Source organism: Scyliorhinus canicula, chromosome 6, assembly GCF_902713615.1.
Source record: "Scyliorhinus canicula chromosome 6, sScyCan1.1, whole genome shotgun sequence".
In the NCBI taxonomy this organism is placed as follows: Eukaryota; Metazoa; Chordata; class Chondrichthyes; order Carcharhiniformes; family Scyliorhinidae; genus Scyliorhinus; species Scyliorhinus canicula.
This window is the reverse complement of record NC_052151.1, coordinates 160,930,907-160,953,692: the sequence shown is the minus strand read 5'-3', so window position 1 is coordinate 160,953,692 and position 22,786 is coordinate 160,930,907. Positions and strand designations below refer to the sequence as shown.

The 22,786-nt window shown below is 45.5% G+C and overlaps 1 protein-coding gene across 3 annotated transcripts in view; it reads left to right on the top strand.

The window, feature by feature from the left end:
* sntg2 (syntrophin, gamma 2) overlaps positions 1 to 22,786 on the top strand; it is a 1,464,242-nt gene that overhangs the window by 247,530 nt on the left and 1,193,926 nt on the right. Inside the window, exon 1 of one of the 3 annotated variants that reach the window (XM_038800367.1) lies at positions 6,760 to 6,778. The exons of 1 other annotated variant lie outside the window; for it this stretch is intronic. The gene's annotated coding sequence lies outside the window, so the exon portion shown is untranslated. Of the gene's footprint in view, positions 1 to 6,759; positions 6,779 to 13,873; positions 14,084 to 22,786 lie in introns of those variants that run through there. One more of the 3 variants, XM_038800366.1, reaches the window with a different exon arrangement.

The following is a 22,786-nucleotide window of genomic DNA, read 5'->3' as shown; positions in this document are numbered from 1 at the left end:
ATAAGGTGTTTAAGAAGGCATACACAATATTTGCGTTTATTAGCTGTGGTATAGAATATAAGAGCAGGGAGGCTATGATGGAACTTTATAAAATGCTTGTTAAACCACCACTAGAGTACTATGTGCAGTTCTGGTCACCACACCCGAGCAAGGATATAATTGTGCTATAGAGAATTCAGAGGTGAATCACCAGGCTATTGCTTTGGTTGGAGTGCCTGGCTATATTGAGGGTGTTTTTCATAGAGCAGAGAAGGCTGAGGGGGAACCTGTTTGAGGTGAACAAATTATGAGGGACATAGATAGAGTATATAGGAAGGAACAGTTCTCGTTCGAGAGGGTCAATAACCGGGGACATAGATTTTGGTGAGGGGCAGAAGATTTATAGGGGATGTGAGGAAATATTTTTTCTCCTAGAGGGTGGTGGGAATTTGAAACACACTACCTGAAGGGGTGGTAGAGGTGGAAATGCTCAACAGTTAAGAAGCATTTAGATGATCACTTGAAATGTCATAGCATAGACGGCTACGGACTAAGTTCTAGAAAATGGGAATTAGAGTAGATAGGTGCTTGATGGCCAGCGCAGATGGACTAAATGGCTTCTTTTTGTGCTGTAAAATGCTATGACTCTGATTACTGGGAGTGACCAAAAGCTTGGTTGAAATGGCGATATTTACAACTGCTTTTTAAAAACGGGAACCGGTTGAAAGAAACTCGTTGGGACACATGGGTATGCATAGCCCCCAAGTGGAGAGAGACATGCCCGGGCAGTACCCTGGTACTGAATTTTACCAGTGATCTGTGTTAGCCTAACTGGCCTATAGATCCTTGCTATCTGTTTCCCGCTTTCTCTTTCCCTCCTTTCTTGAACAGAGGTTTATATTTGTGATTTTCCAATTTGCTGGGACCTTTCAGAATCTGGACAATTTTAGAAGATTACAACCAACGCGTCCACTATCTCTGCAGCCAATTCGGGACACTTGCCAGCATTTAGCCCTTTAGTGTTCCAAAACTTTTACTCTTGTGATCATTGGTATACCTTCCTCCCTTCCTATCACATCCTGGTTTTCTAATATTCTTGAAATTATTTCTGTGCTGACTACTGTGAAGATACTTGTTCAGAGCTCTGTTATTTTCTTGTTTTCCATTATTAATTCCCCAATCTTGTAATTGTCTTTATTTCAGGAAGACACTAAATTCAGATCCAAATTTCTCATCCTTAAACTGAATGTGACGTTCTTTTATGATGAGGTCCTTAATTAATCCTGTAGCATTACATGTTACCAGGTCTAAAATAGCCTGTTCCCTGGTTGGTTTCAGAAACTTTTTTATTATTTTAAGAAACTGTCACAAATACACTCTGTGAACTTATCCTCCAGGCTTTTGCAAATTTGATTCATTCAAGCGATATGAAGATTAAATTTGCCCACCATTATGGTAGTACCTTTTTCACAAGATATATTGCTCCTTGATTGATACTCTGTCCTACAATGTAGCTACTGTCAGGAGCCCTAGAAACCCCTCGATAAAACCTGAATGAAGAACACGAGATCTGCAACAGCAGAGTTCCCGTGATCTCACCTGAGTATGATCTCCCCAGATAAGGGGGCGGGTTTAAGTAATGGTTCCATGGGACATAAATACCCCGGCCCAGGCGCGGGACATCCTTTGGGGAATAGGAGTTTTATTTGGTAGGTTAAATAAATATTGAGTTTTTCTAATAGTCATCACTTCCGTATTGTCGCTCACCTAGAACTTCACACTCTCGCACAAGCGGCTTCTTCACTACCTTTTATCTCCACCCAAACTGATTTGGGTTCTACATTGTGATCATTCAAACCAAGATAATTTCTCACTACTGTTCTGATCTCATCCTTTTATTAAAAGAGTCACTCCACCTCCTTTCTTGTTATCCTGTCCTTTCGAAATATCAATTACCCTTAAATATCTCGGTCACGCTTTGTAAACATGTCTCTGTAAACGTGTGTCTGTGATGGCTATCATATGATACTCATTTATTTCTATTTGTACCATTAAATCATCCACCTTGTTCTGAATATTGTGTGCATTCAGATAAAGAGCCTTTATTTCTGCCTTTTTAAAAAACATTTTTCCCTACTCTGCTCTTATTTGCCAGTGCACTCTTATTTGTAGCTCTGTCCCTTCCTGTCACACTTTGGTTATCATAACCCACCTTGCTACCCTGCAATATTGCCTTGTCCTTTCTCTTTAACTTTCCTAATCTCCACTCACATGAACCCTCCCCTGACTGGCCCTTTCCACAGCCCCAGTTATGGGATTCACCAGTAAACTGGTTCCAGCATGGTTCAGGCGAAGGCCTCCCAATGGAACAAGCTTCCTCTTTCCCCAGTACAGGCGCCGGTGCCCCATGAACCAAAACCCATTTCTCCAACACCAAATGTTGAACCACACGTTGAGCTCACAAATCTTATTTACCCTTCATTAATTTGATTGTGGGTCAGGTAGTAATGCAGAGATTATTAGCTCAGTGGTCCTGATTTTATATGTTATCCCTAGTTCCTCAAACTCCCTCAGCAGTGTAGTGATCTCTATATCTGCATGTACACAAGGGGTTAATGTGTAATCAGTAGCATCACATGATCACTAGAGGACTGGACAACAGGGAAATAAAAGGCAACCACATTTGGGGGGGTGGGGGGGGTGGTCTCACCTCTCTTGAGTGCACTGTGAGCAGGGCAATAGCAGACTAGTCCAGATGGCTATTGGAGTTACGTATAGTTACTGTAGTTAGATCTTGTTAACCTGGTCACTGGGGTCAAAGTTAAAGAACTCATGCAATTATTGTTATAGTTACTCAATAAACCTTTTGCTACTACTGGACGAGTTTGAATCTTCTTCATCGAGATTCAGAATACCTTATCATTAGCCAAGAATTGAGTAGCACATGTTACCTACCACACATGTAACAAAACATGCAGTACCTCTTTCTTACTCTGCTCTAAGTCAATGTTACCCAACATAATGCTGGGAGAGGTTACAAAGATAGGGAGGGAAACAAAATGGCAATAATTTTAAGTTTGAGATGTTCAAAGACTGGAAGTCATTTACCTCGCATCAGGGTCATATTTAAATAGTATTTGGGCGGTAGATATTTGGATGAGCTGAAACTTGAGGTGGTCAATGAAAGGTAGCAAATGAGTATTGGAATAGTTGGGCCTGGAGATGAAAATGTGGGTTACACTTCCAGATGTGTGGCAGAGGTAGACAATGTTACAGAGTTCGAGGTATGCGCTTCATGTGACATTTTGGGTGTAATGTCAATTGTTTAACTCGGGATCAAATGGATTCTGAGGTTAATATTCCAAATCAACTGAGAGGACCACCTTTCTGAAATGTCTGGAATTTCTCAGTTTGGCAAATCTTTCTCTGGGCACTGTTGCGAACAACTTGGGAGAAAGATCAAAGGGAATTAGAGTTTGCATCTTGCATTTGAACTTGGTATCCCTGTATATCGGGTGATCTGTCATTATTTATTTGAAATGTTTGAGTGGGTCACTATTACAGCAGTGGTATACCTTTTTTAAAACATGTTGCTTCTCCCTATTGGCATATCTCTAAGGGTAACATTGTCAAAGGACTATGTGTGTCCCTTGGTTTTATGTTTTGATACCAGCCAATATCAGATTGCAAACTACTAGGAGCGATTTTCCACCCCCATTTTTGAGGTGTGTGGGGGGGCAGGAACAGGGGAGGGGGACAGAGAATTGAGTGGGAGCCACAAAACTGCTTTTACGCTGGCAGGATGTCCCCCGTCAATGATGTAAGGGGGATCCGACTTTAAAAGTCTGGATTCCCTCTTTTGCACGAGCATATAATAATAATAATAATCGCTTATTGTCATATGGCTTCAATGAAGTTACTGTTAAAAGCCCCTAGTTGCCACATTCCGGCACCTGTTCGGGGAGGCTGTTCCATGAGCGTTTCTTCTTTCATTCAGAGCCCACCCCTGCAGCATGATGTCGTGGAGCCTGCCTCTTCACTTTTCAAAGTGTCAAAAAATGTGGTGGAAAAAGCCGGCAGCGCAGCTGGTGGGCTGTACTTGTTTTTTCTCTCCCAAGCTGACTTTGGGGGTAGAAAATTGGAAAATTCCATCCCTGGTTTAAAATTTGGCCTGTTTCGCTTTTCTCCCCTTCCCAATTTTCTGCTCAAACTCACTTGAATGTCACTGAGTGCAAACACTGCTCTGAGCCAGCACAATCGAGCAGCCTCTTAACCACATACTTTATCCTGATGACGGCCTCGTTCCTCAGTTGTTAGCCTGGATTTGCTCCTTGATAATCACGTCATTGTCTGTTAATGTTCTCAATTTATCCATTTGCAGGAAAGTCAATATTTTGCTGTGATATCCTCCACCATTGGTTGCCCTGATTTGGTTATGTTAAACATGGCATGCACATGGGTTTCTTGCATTGACGTCCGCTGAAGGTGTGAAGTGCTTTGGCCGGCTCACAGAAACTCACTGGAAGATGGCTTTGGGGCTGAAGGAGAAGGTTCTCACTCACCCCACCGGAGGTTGTGATGGAGAAGGTCCAGAGGATGAGAGAAGCCCTCTACTTAGGGAAGATGAGAGGGAGGTTGGATCCTTGCCTTCCTCATCTTGCCTGCCTCCTCTTCTCTCCTCCAACAGCTATTTCTGTGCCACCCATTGCTCCTTCAATGAAGGGGGACCCTCTAACAAGATGCCCAACACTCATCTCATTGTTGTTTATGAGCCCTTGTATTGCACAGATTGCCTGATACATTCATCTACAAAACAACAGTGGTTTCACTCAAAATGGAATCAACTCCCAAAGCACTTTATGATATCTGTGAATGAGTAGGAGACCATTAGATGCAACTTACTTATTTTGATTTGGCTCAGTAGTGGCACTTGCATCTCCGAGGCAAAGTTGTGGGTTCAAGCTTTACTCCAATTCCGTTCAATTTTTTTGCCCATTTCTCTACAGAGAGAATATTGAATCAACTAGATTTTCCAAGTCACTGCATATCCTCATAATTTATTCATTTAAAAAGGGAACATTCAGATGCTCAATGTGGATTGTTTCTCTCGCAAATGAAAAAAAAGTTAAATAATTTGTTCGCATCTCCAGGCAATTGGAAAACACCTCTCACCAGTTGTCTTGCGAAATGATTTGCGCTGTTAATCTGTGAAGCAGGGGTTAAGGAAAAGGAAAACAGTTTTTATCCTATTTGACACCTTCCCCGTCAATTCCCTGCACTTTAAATTTCCCATTGTCCCCTATGCGGTACCTCATCCAAGTTTTGAGTCGAACCCTTCTGAGGGTGCTCTACCATGTTTTGTGTGACAGCATGGCTTTCGTTTGCCCGGGCGTTGCAAACTTGAGGTATCAGTGGGCAACCATTGTTAACCAGTAGCTACCCTCTGGTTGGAGATGGCAGGGACAGCTTCTGCTGAATGAAATCATCATAACTGATTTCAGGATATTGTTGTGTAAAGTGCCGATACTCTATACACCAGCTGTGTGGTAAGGTATATAACAGGGTGAGCCTAGAGGCATTTTCAAAGCAACGTGCAAGCAGTCAATTGCCCCCTGCGACATGGGAAGCCTCCAATCCTTGCAGACCTTCTTCTCGATCCGCCTGCTTCCTCCTGCCCCGCCCCACCGGCAAATCATGATGGATTGAAGTTAATTCTCTTTTGTATGGAGGAGATCAGTGACCTCCCTAATTCCATAGTGCGCCAAATATGTTGCTAATATCCTGAGCCTGGAAGGAGCCAGATTTGCAAAAGTTCATTGCTATGCTAATTACAACCAGTGACAATAAGATGCTGGCCCTGCTCTGAAGGTGCAGTGATGCCTTCAGATTTTGTTAAATTTCAGTAAGAGTATCCTTATTGAAGCACAGATATATGAAACGTTGACCCTGGCTGAAGTTCAGGAAGGAGATTAGCTCCTAAAAGAGCATCTACGGATACTATTTTCTGCTGAGAGTACTTCTCTTGCTGCCTCTTCACTCATCTGGAAGCTTGTCCTGCTCTGGTTGGCCTCTACTTATTCTACTAATCATGCTTGATTCCAAAAGGAATAACTAATTCTACACCCTTCTGTGGGAGAAAGTGGTTTATGCAGAAGTGTTGAAGTCAGCAAAAAAGTACTTTTATCACCTCCCACACCATTTGAAACAACTTTCACCGACACCAAGAATGTGCAGAATTGTGTCAACAGTAAGTAGAAATCAGACAGGAACTAGCCTGAAAATTGTTGTTGATCTATTTAAGTAACATTGGTGGGGTAAGTAACAGTCCTTCAGCTGTTTAATATTGAGTTCAGCAATATGAGATTAAGGAAGAATGCTAATTACAACCAGTGACAATAAGATGCTGGCCCTGCTCTGAAGGTGCAGTGATGCCTTCAGATTTTGTTAAATTTCAGTAAGAGTATCCTTATTGAAGCACAGATATATGAAACGTTGACCCTGGCTGAAGTTCAGGAAGGAGATTAGCTCCTAAAAGAGCATCTACGGATACTATTTTCTGCTGAGAGTACTTCTCTTGCTGCCTCTTCACTCATCTGGAAGCTTGTCCTGCTCTGGTTGGCCTCTACTTATTCTACTAATCATGCTTGATTCCAAAAGGAATAACTAATTCTACACCCTTCTGTGGGAGAAAGTGGTTTATGCAGAAGTGTTGAAGTCAGCAAAAAAGTACTTTTATCACCTCCCACACCATTTGAAACAACTTTCACCGACACCAAGAATGTGCAGAATTGTGTCAACAGTAAGTAGAAATCAGACAGGAACTAGCCTGAAAATTGTTGTTGATCTATTTAAGTAACATTGGTGGGGTAAGTAACAGTCCTTCAGCTGTTTAATATTGAGTTCAGCAATATGAGATTAAGGAAGAATGCAGGCTGGAACGTGATGCCCCAATCTGGCGGTGCTGGGATCTGCGAGTGTTTGCTTTGCTTCTCATCAGCAGTGTGCACATGGCTGTTCATGTCATTCTACAATGCTAAGGGCTTAGGTCCCACCCAATACAATGGACTTTACCGAGCCCAATTTTGCACACATGATATTCTGACTCACAGGCGAGATTGCTACCATTGCGCCAATACTAGAATTTACTGGAAGTAAACGTGGAACCAGGGCCGGCCCAAGGTACCGGCAACTCGGGCAGTCGCCCGGGGCGCCATGTGCTAGGGGGCGCCAGAGACACGGGTCCCGCGCATGCGCAGTCGGGCCGATGCCAACCAGCGCATGCGCGGTGGCCGCCCTCCCCAGGGCGGCCCCCTCCGCCGCCCCCCCTCCGGCCTCTGCCCCCCCTGCCTCGGCCCGGCCCCCCCCCGCCTCGGCCCGGCGCTCCCCCCGGCCCCTCCTCACCCCCCCTCCTCAGCCCCGCCCCTCTTCGGCCCCCCCCCCCCCCCCCCCCCCCCCCCCCCCCCCAAGGGCGCTGAAGTTCAGCTTGCCCGGGGCGCCAGCAACCCTAGGGCCGGCTCTGCGTGGAACCTATGGTTTGCACTTCATTGAGAACTGCAAAAATGACTGTATAGATCTTTAGTGTTTTATTTATTGAAACTGGGGTACTTTAAAAAAAAAGACAACAAGAGTAATTCCCAGGCCTCTGTGTCGCGTTTTCTGGCAGCAGAGATGGATTGCAATTGGCTGCCAGGAGCATGGGCAATCCGCATCACCTGCACATCTTTGAACTGTGGAAGGAAACCGGAGTATCCGGCAGAAACCCACAGACATGGGAAGAATGTGCTAAGTCCACACAGTCAACGAAGGTCGGAATTGAACCCAGGTCCCTGGTGCTGTGAGGCAGCAGTGCTAGCCACTCCAGTTATGACTTCCGCAAAGCCATCGGGGATGCCATGAGAGAATATCAAACCAAGCTAGAGTCACAGACTTGCATTTCAGACTCTCGTCAGTTGTGGCAAGGCCTAAACAACATAACAAAGGTGACAAAGCGAAGCCGAGCAGTATCTCTGGCAGCAGCGCACCCTTCCCTGATTAACTCAATGCATTCTATGCTCGGTTCGAACAGAAACCATTGATCCGCTATTGAGTGCCCCAGCATCCCAAAACACACCCACATCCACCGTCACAGCTTCCAAAGTCAGATCAGCCTTCTTGAAAGTGGACCCTTGGAAGGCAACGGGTCCGGACGGGATGCCTCAGAGCCTGCGCGGACCAGCTGGCAGATGTGTTCGCAGACATCTTTAACCTGCTCCTACTCTGCTCCGAGGTCCCAACCTGCTTCAAGAAGATGACCATCATACCGGTGCCAAAAAAGAACCAGGCAACGTGCCTCAATGACTACCATCCGGTGGCCTTAATACTACATTCCTATATGCTTCACCTAATGCTGGTGTCTATGTATTTACATTGTGTACCTTATGTTGCCCTTTTATGTATTTTCTTTTTATTTTATTTTCATATACCCTGTGAAGTTTTGAAGAAAGCATCTTTATTATACAATTCACTGAGCTACTCGCAGAAAAATGCTTTTCACTGTACCTCGGTACACATGACAATAAACAAATTCTATGCAATCCATTATGCCAGTGTGCTGCCCTAGCTGACGGCATTTCTCCATTCATCTCCCTCACAGTTCTCAAGTGCTCTAACCACAATGTTTATAAACATCAATGTAGCAGGGAGTTTGAGAGGCATAATCGCTTTAATAAGAAAATACACTTAAAAATCATCGGAAGTGATAGACTGGATTAAAACTGCATTATATCTCGGTGCACTAGCCCCGCCCACTCGCAGAGACTAGAGGACAAAAACTCATTCTAATTTAAACCATCTCAAGTGAGGTTAGGAATGTGGTCACCACAGATATAATAGGGCGATCGGTTGCTTTCAGAATGGCTCCGGCCAGTCTGCGAGGGTCTTTTGCTCTTCCCCAAAAAAGGTGATTAAATCATTTGAGGGTGGGGCAGCACGATTAATATAGCAAGTCAAGAACACTGAGGATGAGAACGAACCATTGTCAATATAATGGGTGCTCTGGTAGGGAGTCATCGACACAGTTAAAACAAGCTCAGGTACAGATAAAAACCATCCGAAAACAATCGTGCTTCTGAAACCTATACGACAGGTTGAATGTACTATTAATCGCAAACCGATTAAATTATGCATATGTAAATCGATTCTGAGAAACCTTGGAAAGATATAATCAATATTCTTGACCATTGTAAGCCAGAATCGACCTGACTTTGTCAACGTTAAGACAAGCAGGCCGGATTCTCTGCAGTGCGCTGTATAATAAAAACACTTTCTTCAAATCTTCACACAGTCTAAAAAGACTTGATTTCTCTCTACTACAATCCTGGATCACTTAAAACAGAACTAAGTACTTTCCAATCATCTCTCTTCAAGTTTGAGTTTTTTTGAAGTGGCCAGCTGGAAATTGACAGCACTTCACTCCGTTTGAACTGGTCCAGGACTTGCATGGGAGAGGGAAGGAAGGCGGGGGGGGGGGGGGGGGGGGGGGGAGAGATGGAGGGTGGCCCTTGAATGAACTTTGGGGCCAACTACCTTAAAGAGTTAATCCCTTGGTCCACTGCGTCCAAGCCACTCTTGTCAAGCCCTATAGTGATTACTGGCCCAGAGGTCCTGGGAATCATGTGGGCCTGGTGAATAAGGTGCCTGGCCCGCTAAGTGGGGTACAAACCAGGAACTTTGCTACCGGTGATGCGAGGCGGAGAATTTCACCTGTAGTCTGTCCCCTGCAGGTATGACAAGGATGACATACAATCATAGCCAAAAGCGTCAATATACAATCGAGCTGTTGATTAGGTTTTGGAGTGAGGTAGAAATATGTAAAGTGAATTGCTTAAAGTGAAATGAACGCTTGTTGACACCTTACCAGATGTGCATTTACTGACTGCTAAATTTGATCGTGTTTACAAAGCATGCTAATCACATAAAGAAACTGTGCATCATCACTGCGTCAGGTTTTTCTGCATTTCAGTTTCTTGAATATGTGTGTTGGAATCCTGAAGACTGCACATGATGATATGGATGGGCTAGTTTCAGAATTGCAGAGGTTGCGCTACAAATTGAAAGTTAGCATGAAGCAATAATATCATCATACTGAAGCTAAACCGGTGTAGTATAAATCAAGTGTTAAGATCCACATCATCTCTGATATGGCAGCTTAGTGTAGGTGGATCCAGAATATAATGCATCATTGAATACTTGAGCAGCTTTTCCTTGCACACTATTTGGTTATTACTGTCCTTGTGTGCATAACCTTGGTTGTTATGGACCCAAAGGTACCTCTAAAGGAACTAAAATCATTCAACTTGAATCTGGTTTCACATTAGCCTCTGTTCTGCAAAAAAAGACACAACGAAAGAAGGTAACTGTTGGGCGCGATTTCATGGAAAAGTTTCTAAGTGGTAGCGAACTACTGTGAGCTCTCCAACGCTTGATTCGACGATGCCATCACCGGCATCAAACATTAATTGGTCCACTTAACATAGCTCCATGGACTTTATGCAGCACATGATGGTCCTGCCAGCTGATTTGCCAGAACTATGTCTGAGTTTCCTGCCAACGTGGGGGGAGCAGCACTTAAACCAATCCTGCAGAGAAAACTGCACACATCTCGCAGCCATGCCACCGACGTGACCAACCCCCGTGTTTCCGGGATGCCAACTTGACCAGATTGTTGGATGCAGTTGAGACCAGACGGGACGCCTTGTTCCCCCAAGGGGCACAGGTGGTCAGCCAGAGGGCAGCCAGTGCCGCCTGGGAGGTACCATCAGCTTGGGGAGTATCACCAGGAAGATTGGCACCAAATGCCGCAAGAGATTAACGGCCACCACCGTGCTGCACTGGTGGGTTGACACTGGGCCTCTGACATCACTCCTGCCCAGCACCGTACCGTGCCCCAGCCCATCCATGTTCAGCAGTGCCACCACTCCACGACCCCGCCATCACTTCCACATCACACCCCCCCCCCCCCCGTAATGAACGCAGCTAATAATGGCCCCCTCTATGTCCCTGCAGGAAAAGTTGGCCCTCAACAGACGGGAGAGGGCCAAGCAGGGTGCTGGACATCAGTCCTCACCTCCTCTGAGGAACGGGCCCTGGAGGCCATGGAGGGTGGCTGAGGACAGATCAGTCACCGACATAGAGGTGAGGATCCACCGGCCCCCACCCAGCTGACCTGTCACATGTGAGTTGTTAATGCCATACAGACTGACCCATCCCTCCCAGAACACATGTCTACTCTTGTCATCAGGATCTCAATTCGACGGTGCCGGCCCATCTGGGGATTTCCGTTCTCCCCTTGCCCCCCCCCCCCCCCCCCCCATCCCTCAGGCCTCCCATGGAAACCCCTCGGAGGGGAGCTCCGAGGAGATCACTGCATGCGCAGCATAGCTGTCACCCCCACTTTCCACCAGCGCAGAGATACACACCTTGGTGGCTGAAGTAGTGATCAGGCTTCTGGGGCACATTCTGCTGAGCACCACACAGTTGTGAATGCACATTAGCTGGAGGCAGGGATGCACAGACAAGATGGCAGTTGGAGATCTGCAGGATCCCAGGACCCAGTTGGGTCCAGGTCAGATGCTAAGCCTCTGGATCAGGTTTTCCTAGAGCTGGTGCACTTGATAAGAGTGCGGCTGGTCCATAGCTGATTGGAGGAGTTCCAGAGGTTAAGGGCGCAGGAGATCACGCCAGCAATGCGTGGCACCGGGGCCAACACTGCTGGGGTGACGACTGCAGTGGACAGTGGAGGTGTCCAAGGCATGGCTCAGTTGGCCATGGCTGAGCGCCTCGACAGCGTCCCACATGGACTTTGATGACATGCTGTGGAGCATGTCCCAGTCTCAGATGGGCATTGCCAGTGCCTTCAAAGCATGTCCCAGTCACTGAGGAGCATTGCCGAGGGTGTCAGCACCACGCTGCAGACACTGGGGAGCTTCCAGAGCTGGCAGAGCCACATGGCAAAGGGGCAGCCGGAACGCAATCCAGCTCTGTTCTGAGGTGAACCCCAGTGTCCTATGGGCACCGACTGGGAGGACGGAGCTGGGTGCCAACTTGGAGGGACCCTACGGAGTGGTGATGGCGGTCACCATTCCCCCAATGATCAACCCCCCCACCCCGACAAGGGTGCGTCTCGTAGTCAGCTACCAGAACAGGGTGGCACGGTGTGGCAAGTGCTGCTGGCAAGTGAGCTGGCGCCCTCCGGCTCCAGGGATCCTGAGGATGCCCACAAAGAGCATCGAAGGCCATGGGACGCAGGAGATATTAGGCTGCCTCCACCTCTGACGTGCATCCTGGAGACACACTTAGGTGCCGCGGTAGAGCACGGAAACCTAAACAGGTCGAGGATCACTGAGTTCACTCCGTAACCTTGCATGTTCAGATATTGGCCGCTATGTCTGTGGTATTGTTTCCTACAGTACTCTGACGCAGTGTCCAGGCATCACAGTCTGATTGGGATGCTGGGCAATGACCCACACATGCTACATGGCAAGCCTCCCCACAGGAATCCACTTGGGTGCTGTGAAATGCTCCCTTAACCCCGATTGCCAAGTTGCTATTAACAATAGCCTTCAGGCACGTGGCCAGAGGCATCCATGGTCAGTGGGAGTTATGGGTGGTTCTGGGACTGACAGGCCAGGGCTGGGGTTGCCCCCAAAATGGGTGCACACGAACTGGGATGGTCCCCTCAGCAGCCATTTTGCCTACTTCACGTTTTTAAATAGGTGTACTAATTGTCACCTGCGTGACCACTTGCTGAGGACGTGGTTAGATCATGGGAGGCCATTAGATAGGGGGTCTTTCCCATTAATTGTAGGGATATGGCCGTAAGTGGTGATTATTGGTTTCTTGCTGTGCCATGGCAGGATCCTGATTTTGCAACGGGAGCGGGCCGCTTAGATCGTGAACAAATCGGCGTCCGGCACAATTCTTCATTTTGGCCCCCACGCAATCAAACAGCTGTGTCGTGCTCTCTCGCTCAAGTGCAATGCAGCCATTAAATCGTGCCCGTGGTGTTTCATTAATATGTAAATTACTTTAAGTTTTATAAAAATGCTAAGTTTTCCTATTTCTAAATCCTAAATTTCACCACAATCAAGCTTACTATTATGCTAACCTGAATAGAGGATCACAATAATTCATCAGTATTACCACACAGCTGCCCAGGAACCTACAAGGTCAACTATATTTGTTTATTTTGGATGTACAAATTGCAAAGCTAGATGTAAAATACTCAATTACCCATCAAGCCATGCTAATTTATATTAATAATTCCAAACAAGGGAAGTGTTATCGGCAAAAATTAAATTGATTAGTTTAATTAATTTTAAAGTTGGCCACAAGTACTGAAATATTGTTCAGCATAATTCTCGAGCAACATTGATCTATTTTATTCAGCAACAAGGGACTAAGATTTTTTGTAAAGATGCAGCTGAAAACCCGTCAATAATTCCTACAAAGCTCACTTGACTGAATTTTCACAATGCCTGATTTCATTTCTTCATTCTTTAAATATATCGATTGTATAAGCCTGGATGTTGTCCCAACGTTTCCAACGTATTAGTTTATTTGTACAAAATACAGAGAATAATCTTTTTGGCCAATTTTGGTATGTCAAGTCAATATTAAAAAATAAATAAAGTAGACAACTAACTGAATATTTGATATTCCACTCGACTTCAATGATTCCGCCATAAGAGAGGGTGTCAGAAGAACAGATTAAGCTTGAAGTATTTCCTGTGCACATATGCAGCTGTAGAATTCCTTGCCTGGATATAAACAGCTCCTGATTGGTCTTTTCATTTCCTTTGCACATTCCAATGTGCAACAGCTCGTGGAAGCTGCCAGTGCTCCCTAGTTAACTGAACTTCAGCCAGCGGGGATTTGCCTTTCTGCTGGTGCATGTTCATGCCTCTGCTAGTTGATGGCAGCGTGGCACCTTCCTACCTATTAAACAGCCCGAGGAGCAGAGACAATCTCAATGTTAATGAATCTGTTGTTGAAATCTGGATCCCTGTGTCATAGACGCAGTGTTTCACTTCCACCTGGACATATAACGTACTATTTGACACCCCGGGTAAGAACAAGAATTGTACAGAGGTGTGTGTGTGTGTGTTATTGCGTTCCAAAAAATGTCTAACAGGGGTAGTATTTGGAAAATATATGTGTGATGAATATGTGATCGGTGCACAGACTGCTTGGCGACTGTCATTAAAGAATAGCATAGTAGAATCTGCAAATTGGAGGAAGAGTTTCTGTTTTTTAAACTGCTATAGAATATAAAAGTAAAATCTGTTGCTCGGCAAATTTTATGTGGTGCATGTAAAGCAAACTTTTAAAGTTTTGAAGCATCTTCTATGGATGATGTGGTCCTTAATCAAACGCTTTTGATTCAGCTGTTTGAATTAATCAATTGTGTTAAATTCATGCACAACATGATTTTAAATAACAATTATTTGAATCTGGTTTCCTTCCAATTTTAAATTTGCCATCATTTCCTGAATCTCTGATTCTACAGGTTCTGCCTTTGAACTTTATTGTGATATATTTTAATAAGTGGCTGGAGCCTGACAGAAATGGTTATTATTCAGTCTGGTGTTCAGCGATGATGATCCTAACTAGCACAGTTGTCTCGTTTTTATGTTGGAGTTCTTAATTCTTTAATTAACGGCCACACTTTTAGTATGCAGGGGCAGAACCGTGAGGCATTGGGGGGGGGTGTTCTCACCTGTTGGTTGTAAAAGCCTGCGAGAGACCCGGGGTGCCTTTTTTCACGAAGGCGCACTGAACCACAAGCCAATCCGGCAGGGAGGCCACCGGCGGGCCTTCTCTGTGAGCAGAAGTCCCACATCTAGTGAGAGCTGCTGGCCAATTATAGGCTCAGCAGTACCACTGAGGAGGCCATAGCTACTGCCAGAAGAACACCCCTTGGAGTCCCAGGATCATAGAGGACCCAGGCTGCATGTAAGTCATGCAGGGGCGGTGGGTAGTTTTATGGGGCACGAGTTGTAAGTAGAGGAAGACACAAGAGTCGGAAGCAAGGGAATGGGATGTAGTTCATAGCAGACCCCCAGCCCCATCTTCCTGATGTCCTGTCCTTTGATCAGTCACTGAATGCCTTTTACAGTGCCTGAGGTGACAAGCAGCGCATGCAGTCTCATCTGTCATGCATGCCACATGGCTTCAGACCTATTGCAGCTGGGTTAATACTGGCAAAGGTGGGATGGGGCCCTTAATTGGCCAAATAAATGCCTCCATTGTCAGCAGGGCATGAAGGTTAACCATGGGGCTTTCAACCCAAAGCTTAACTCTGATGATGGCAGAAAGGTGGTAGAGTTCAGGTATGTCACCACCCCACCTAACTAAATGCCCTTCCTGCTTCCAGGCTCGCCATCAGCGATGTTAGAAGATTCCACCCCAGGTATGTTGTTCCAATCGAGGAAGCTCATGAAGGTCCTGTTTAGCTGAGTGGACTAGGCAGCTGGGTTGTAAAAAAAAAAAAATTGTTTATTGTCACGAGTAGACTTCAACGAAGTTACTGTGAAAAGCCCCTAGTCGCGACATTGTGCCGCCTGTCCGGGGAGGCTGGTACGGGAATCGAACCGTGCTGCTGGCCTGCTTGGTCTGCTTTAAAAGCCAGCGATTTAGCCGAGTTAGCTAAACCAGCCCCTCTGTAATGCAGAAAAAGGCCAGCAGGGCGGGTTCAATTCCTGTACCAGCTTACCCGAACAGGCGCCGGAATGTGGCGACTTGGGGCTTTTCACAGTAACTTAATACTTGTGACAATAAAAGATTATTATTATTATGCCTCTTGTATATACGATGATAATAATCCTTATTAGTGTCACAAGTAGGCTTATATTAACACTGCAGTGAAGTAACTGTGAAAATCCCCGAGTCGCCACACTACGGCGCCTGTTCGGGTACATTGAGGGAGAATTTAGAATGTCCAATTTGTCTAACAAGCACATCTTCCAGGACCTGTGGGAGGAAACCAGAGCACCCGGAGGAAAACCACGCAGACATGGGGAGAACGTGCAGGCTCCGGACAGACAGTGACCCAAGCTTGGAATAGAGCCCGGGTCCCTGGTGCTGTGAAGCAACAGTGCTAACCACTGTGCTACCGTGCTGCCCTGGCTGGTCCAGTTCAGTTTCCGATCAATGCAAATTCCCAGGATGTTGATGGCAGGGGATTCAGCAATGGTAAGGCCAGTGAATGTCAAGGGGAGTTAATTGGATTCCCTCTTGTTGGAGATGGTCATTGGCTAGCACTTGTGTGGCGTGAATGTTATTTGCTACTTGTCAACCCAAGCCTGAATGTTGTCCGGGTCTTGTTGCATTTGACAAAGATGGTTTCAGTATCTGAGGAGTTGAGAATGGTGCTGAACATTACGCAATCATCAACAAAATGGTGAAAACATAGCAACAATGGAGGACCAAAGGGTTCCATGCACACAGATCATTAAAATGTTGTGGTCAGGTGAAAAAATAATCAAAATGACTAATGGAATGTTAACCATTATAAAGTTAAAGTTATATAAAAAAGCCCTTTGACCACACTTGGAAGATTGGAAATTACACGTTAGAAAGGATGTGTTTATCTTGGAAGGGGTGCAGCATTGATTCAACAGAATGCTACCAGGGCTCTAAGGGTTAGATGTTGAGAAGTGATACCATAAACTATAGAATATTGGAATTTAAGGGCTGATTTATGTAGGTTCTTGGGATTTTGAGAGGAAGTGTTAAGGGAGAAAAAGGGGAACTTGTTGGTCTTGTGGGGGAGTCAGGGAGAAGAAGGTGCAACCTCTAAATCCTCATCAATCATTCATGTGAGAAAGTAGGAAACACTCCTTCGTGCAAAATGTGGAACTCGTTCCCCAAGAAAACAGTCATTGCTATCTCACTAAATAATTTTGAATATAAGATCATTTGTTTTCTGTGAAGGGCATAAAAGTTTATGGAACCTCGGCACATGGATGGAGTTGGAATACTGGTCAACCTTGATTGCATTGAATTGCAGAGGTGTTAAAGGGACTGAACAGTCTACTGTTCTTCTACCCCTTCATTGATATGTTTGCTTGAATGCGCAATGCTTCATGTGCACTTATTTTGTTCGCTTTAAAAGGCAAGCAGTAACTTGTACATTTTAAATGGGTTTTTATCTCTATAAAAAGGAACACTTTGTGCATTTAGTAACAGTACCTTCAGTAATTATCAGTTTATTGCATTGAGTTGGACTGTAAAAACTTAATTATTCCATGTCTCTGTACAAGCTTAACTAGAAGTTCTCTTTCAGGCTGGATCTCAAGAAACAATTCAGGCTCAGAATTGGTTGGCGCCATTATTCGGGTACACGGGGGCGATTCTCCGAGCCCCGCGCCGGGCTGGAGAATGGCCGCAACGGCGCCACGACGCCCCGACGCCGGTGCGCAATTCTCCGAGGTGCGGAGAATCGGTGCCATTTGCGCCGACGTGTTTCACCCCTGGCTGCTGCCAGCAGGAACTTTGCGGGAACGGGGGGGGGGGGGGGCGCGGCCTGTGGGGGGGTAGGGGGGAGGGGGAGGAGTGCTCCTTCACCGGGGGTGCCTCCGATGCGGTCTGATCCGCGAAGGGGCCCACCTCCCCGAGTCTACTTTCTGGCGCGGCCTGCCCCTGAACACCGACCCAATGTTGGGTCGGGGCCGGCACGCGTAAAAAGGCCCCTGCGCATGCGCAGGTTGGTGCGGCCCCAACTGCGCATGCGCAGGTTGGCGCGGCACCCATTTGACGCTGCGTAAGGATGCTGGAGCGGCATGAACCGCTCCAGCACCGTGCTGGCCCCCTATGAGAATCCGTCATGCCCGGGCCAGGTTCGTGCCGTTGTGAAATATTGGATAATCGCCCCCATGGTTTGTAATTCACAACCAACCTGCTTTAGTTACGGTGGAGGTAAGCAGCACACAAATTTGGTGCTGTTGGCTCATTAACAGATGGTAGTGTAGGGCTGAGAAGTTGTCTCATTTCCGATTTCCTTTGAATATTATTTAAATGGAGAAAGACAGCAGAAAACAGCAGCACTGAGGGATTTGGAGGTCCTCGTGCTTAAATCACGAAAAGCTTGCATGTAAATTCAGCAGTTAAATGTGAAGGCAAATGCATTGTTGGCCTTTATTTCATAGGGAACAGAGTATAAAAATAGGGAAGTCCAGCTAAAACTATGCAAGTCACTCGTTGGACTGCAATTTAAATACTGTGAACCTCTTTGGATCCCTTATCTGAGGAAAGATCTACTGGCAGTGGGGGCAGTATAGAGAAGGTTCACTAGGTTGATCCCAGGTATGGAGGAATTTTCTTATGAGAAGTTAAGTAGATTGGGCCTGTACTCATTGGAGTTTAGAAGAACGAGAGGTAGGGCAGCATAGAGGCGCAGTGGGTTAACCCTGCAGCCTCATGTCGCCGAGGTCCCAGGTTCGATCCTGGCTCTGCGTCACTGTCCGTGTGGAATTTGCACATTCTCCCCGTGTTTGCGTGGGATTCACCCCCACAACCCAAAAGGTGTGCAGGCTAGGTGGATTGGCTACGCTAAATTGCCCCTTAATTGGTAAAAATGAATTGGGTTCACTAAATTTATGAAAAAAAAATGAGAGGTGAACTTATTGTGACATACATGATTCTTGGGGTCTTGACAGAATCATAGAATTTACAAAGCAGAAGGAGGCCATTCGATCCATCAAGTCTGCACCGGCTCTTTGAAAGAGCACCTTACACAAGCTCACACCTCCACCCTATCCCCATAACCCAGGAACTCCACCTTTTTGGACATTAAGGGGAACTTAGCATGGCCAATCCACCTAACCTGCACGTCTTTGAACTGTGGGGGGAAACCGGAGCACCCGGAGAAAACCCACGCAGACACAGGGAGAATGTGCAGACTCCGCACAGACAGTGACCCAAGCTGGGAATCGAACCTGGGACCCTGGAGCTGTGAAGCAACTGTGCTAACATGCTGCCGGTTGATTCCCCTTGGTGAGTCGAGGACCAGAGGGCATAATCTCAGAATAAGAGTTTGCCCATTTAAGACTGAGATAAGGAGGAATTTTTCCCAGAGGTAGTGAATCTGTGGAATGCTTTACCACAGAGAGCTGTTGAGGCTGTCATTAATTATATTCAAGGTTGAGACAGACATTTTCAATCAGTAAGGGAATTAAGTGCGATAAAATGGGGAAGTGGAGTTGGGGATTATCTCCGATCAGCCATGATCTCATTGAATGGCGGAACAGACTCAGTGGGCCGAAGTCTACTTCTGCTCATGCTTTTTGCAGAAAGCAGAAAACTAAACAGCATTGCGCTGATAACACGTGGTGCAGAGTTTTTTCTCTTCTTAAAACTAGTCTGTCCCTCTTAAAGGGAAGCTACAATTAATTACAAGCTTCTGCTACGGAATACTGTTGACAAAATTTTGAACCGGGGGTGATAAAGGCAAAGGTGGGCGGGATGAGAGATGGTATGGATCAACAGGGAGCCAGGAGCCCCTCATGAACAAGCTGTAGAAATTATTGGGAGCAGGTGGCCAGAGGGGTAAATTGCCACCCTCTGGGCCTGAGATGTTAGCAGCATGTCTCATAGCCTAATGTAGTTGACTAAGGGTCAGTGAATGCATCTTTACATTAAAACCTCACACTACCATATCACCACCCTCTCTCTGATCAAAGGTGGGTTATTTGCCAACTCACTAGAGGGTTAGGTCGCAGACAAGCTCCAGCATAGGAGACTAGAATGAAGACCCCAATGTGGCAGGAACATATGAAAAGACTAATAGTCATGCACACCATTACACTGGGCTGCCAGATTGTCTCCTCCTACTGACAAGAAAAGTGAAGGAGTCCCACTCCAAGTTGGAAGAGAGCATCATGCAGAGCTTGATCTCTTGCTTCTGATTCCCTGAAGGCTTTGAGCTTTGCGGTGTCAAAAGGAGAAGCCATTTACCTCAAACCAACAGATCACATCACCAGTTTCAATATGAATTAAGATTGTAAATCTGATCAACCTCATGTAAGTCAGTCAGTTGAGTAAGAGAGAAGACTGTTCCAGAGATTTAGTAAGTACTGTTTGTTTTCAATCAGGTTGTTACCTCAGCAACTTCCCACCTGGTCGTTGCCATGTGCTGATTTGGAATGCTAGTCAGAGTTCTTATTTATTGCACACAATAAAGGTTAATTCTCGTTGATAACTCCTGTCCACATACTGATGGAAGAAGAAGCTTGCATCTATTTATTTTCTTTTTCTGTTACCTTAACAAGTGCAACGTTATTAATTTGTGAGGCAAACCTTCAGTCATTCAACACTGCCTTTAAGGTTGTAGCTGCAAACATAGCTGAACGTGTATTGACATGTCTTCCCAGTGCTCAAGGATTGACTGTGCGTTGGTGATAGATTAACATTTCTCTCGGTATGCAACAGCATTCTTCATTTCTTGGATTAACATCTTAACAAAATAACAAGTGAGAGGCTCACCTCCGGCCGTGAACATGACTACGAAAGCTAACAAATCACAACTACTGATGTTATCAGCCAGGTGCCAGGGTTAAGGCTGAGAAACTGTGGATGCAATAGCATCTGGTGTCAAGCTATGGGGACTTGCTAAATGAGATCCTCCTTTTGAGCCCCAGAGAGTACTTCAAACCATAGGATGTTAGCAATATCTTAAATTGGTAGCACATTTTCCTCAGAGTAATGAACATCATTGGTTCAATTCCCACTCCAGAGAATTGAGCATGAAATCTGGGGGAATGCTGCACTGTCAGAGGTACTTTAAATGTGACATTAAACCAGGAACCCATCTACTCTCTCAGGTGGAAATTACAATATTGACATAAGATTGTTTAAGATGGCTTTTTATGGCCCTGGACATTCAATCAACATCAGCAAAACAGATTATCTGGTCATTATTCCACTGCTATCCATAGGGCTTTGCTGTGTGCAAATTGGCTGTTTCATTTCCTGCGTTACAACAGACTCTCTGGGTGGAATTTGTTGATCCTGCTAGCGGCAGAACCGGGAATTCCTGCCAAACGTCAACGGACTTTTGGTTGCTCTCCACATTTTCTGGTCCGACTTGCAACATTTCCCACTGCTGATGGGACTGGAAAATTCTGGCCCACACCTCAAACAATACTTCTTTGGGTGTAGAGTGTTACAGGATGTTACTTGATCATGATGGGGGTGTATATGTACAAGTCTCTCTTCTTCATGATGAAGTGGTATCATTGTCCTTCTCCTCATTTTCTCAGGAATTTCTCGATGGTAAAATCATACCTACCTCATTCTAGGTTATTGCAAATAATAGAAAACTGTACATTTCTCGGTGCTTTTTTTTCCTGGTTGTGTTTATTATCTTACACATTCATACTTTGCAGACATCTTAAATGTTTCGTATCATTTTTTAAATTTATTTCAATTAATGTTGAATGGCACAGTAAAACTTCAGTAATTTAGCTTGGAAAAGATTTCTGCAACTTAAGGCTGCCATTCTGAAATCTTGACGTAACACACAAATGATTAAAATATTTTTTTTTAACATTTGCTGAAGCAACAAACCTTCAGATAAAGTAAATGGTGAATTTTAATGGTCACTTACCTGTAAAGTGGTGAAACATTCAGAGGTGCTTCTGGCATACGAGGGGGCATTTGGACAGCTGACCTAAAGCTTTGTCAAAGAGATGGATTTTCAAAATCGTCTTAAAGGGAGGAAAACAATGGTAGAGAATTGGAGAGGTTTGGGGAGGGAGTTTGAAGTTCAGGGACTAACCAACTGAAGGTATTGCGAACCATCGTGAAGCAATGCAAACTGAGCACAAGACACCAGGGTAGGAGGGAGAGAGGGATCTTGGTGGTTTAAAGGACTGGAGAAGATAATAGAGATAGGGAGAGAATTTAGTGCAATCTCATGTCCGAATTGTGCTGCAGATTTTGCAGTAATTTAGTATAGTCCTCCTGTTACAAATATATGGGGGCAATTTTAGAAACTGTTAAAACCATCCAGAATTACTAAGCTACCATGGCAGCATAAAGAGCTGACAGTTCCAAATTTTAGGTTGATCAAATATGCAGGTGGAAAATACACCTGCCAACTGCTGGCAGGGTACTCTTTTATTATTCATCAGGTGTGTAGGTCGCTGGCTGTTCAGGTGTTCATCGCCCATCTCTAATCGCGCTTTAACTTAGTGGCTCACTAGGCAACTTCAGAGGGTATTTAAGAGTCAACCATGTTTCTGTGGATCTGGCGTCACATATAGGCCAGGCCAAGAGTCCCTAAAGGGCATTAGTGAACCAGATGGGTGTTTACGACAATCAACAATGGGTTCTGCTCTGAGAGACGCAGGGAAGCAGGGAGGGGTCCAAAGGCTGCAGTGCAGGTGTCCTCTGGTTGATGCAGTCTAAGTTGGGCTCCCAGCTGACCAGAGGCCTACTGTGCACTTGAAGGACATAGGCAGCACTCAGCAGTGTAAGCACAATCATATTTAAATGCATGCAAATACCAGTTTTGCATGCCGCTCCCGGCACGGGGTGCGAACCTGCTGTTGGAATCAACAAGGGAATGGAGCATGGCACCTGAGTCAGTGCCGGGCACGGACCTCTATTTTGGCTGGAAATCCGATTCTCCGCCCGATCGCGGTTGCTTTACGGCGTCGAGAGGCAGAGAATTTCTCCCATTCACTCTAAAAAAAAAACCTTAAACTCAATCCAATAAATTATTGTGGTTTTCACTCTGATAGGCTTTTAAACATACTGATACCCTGAG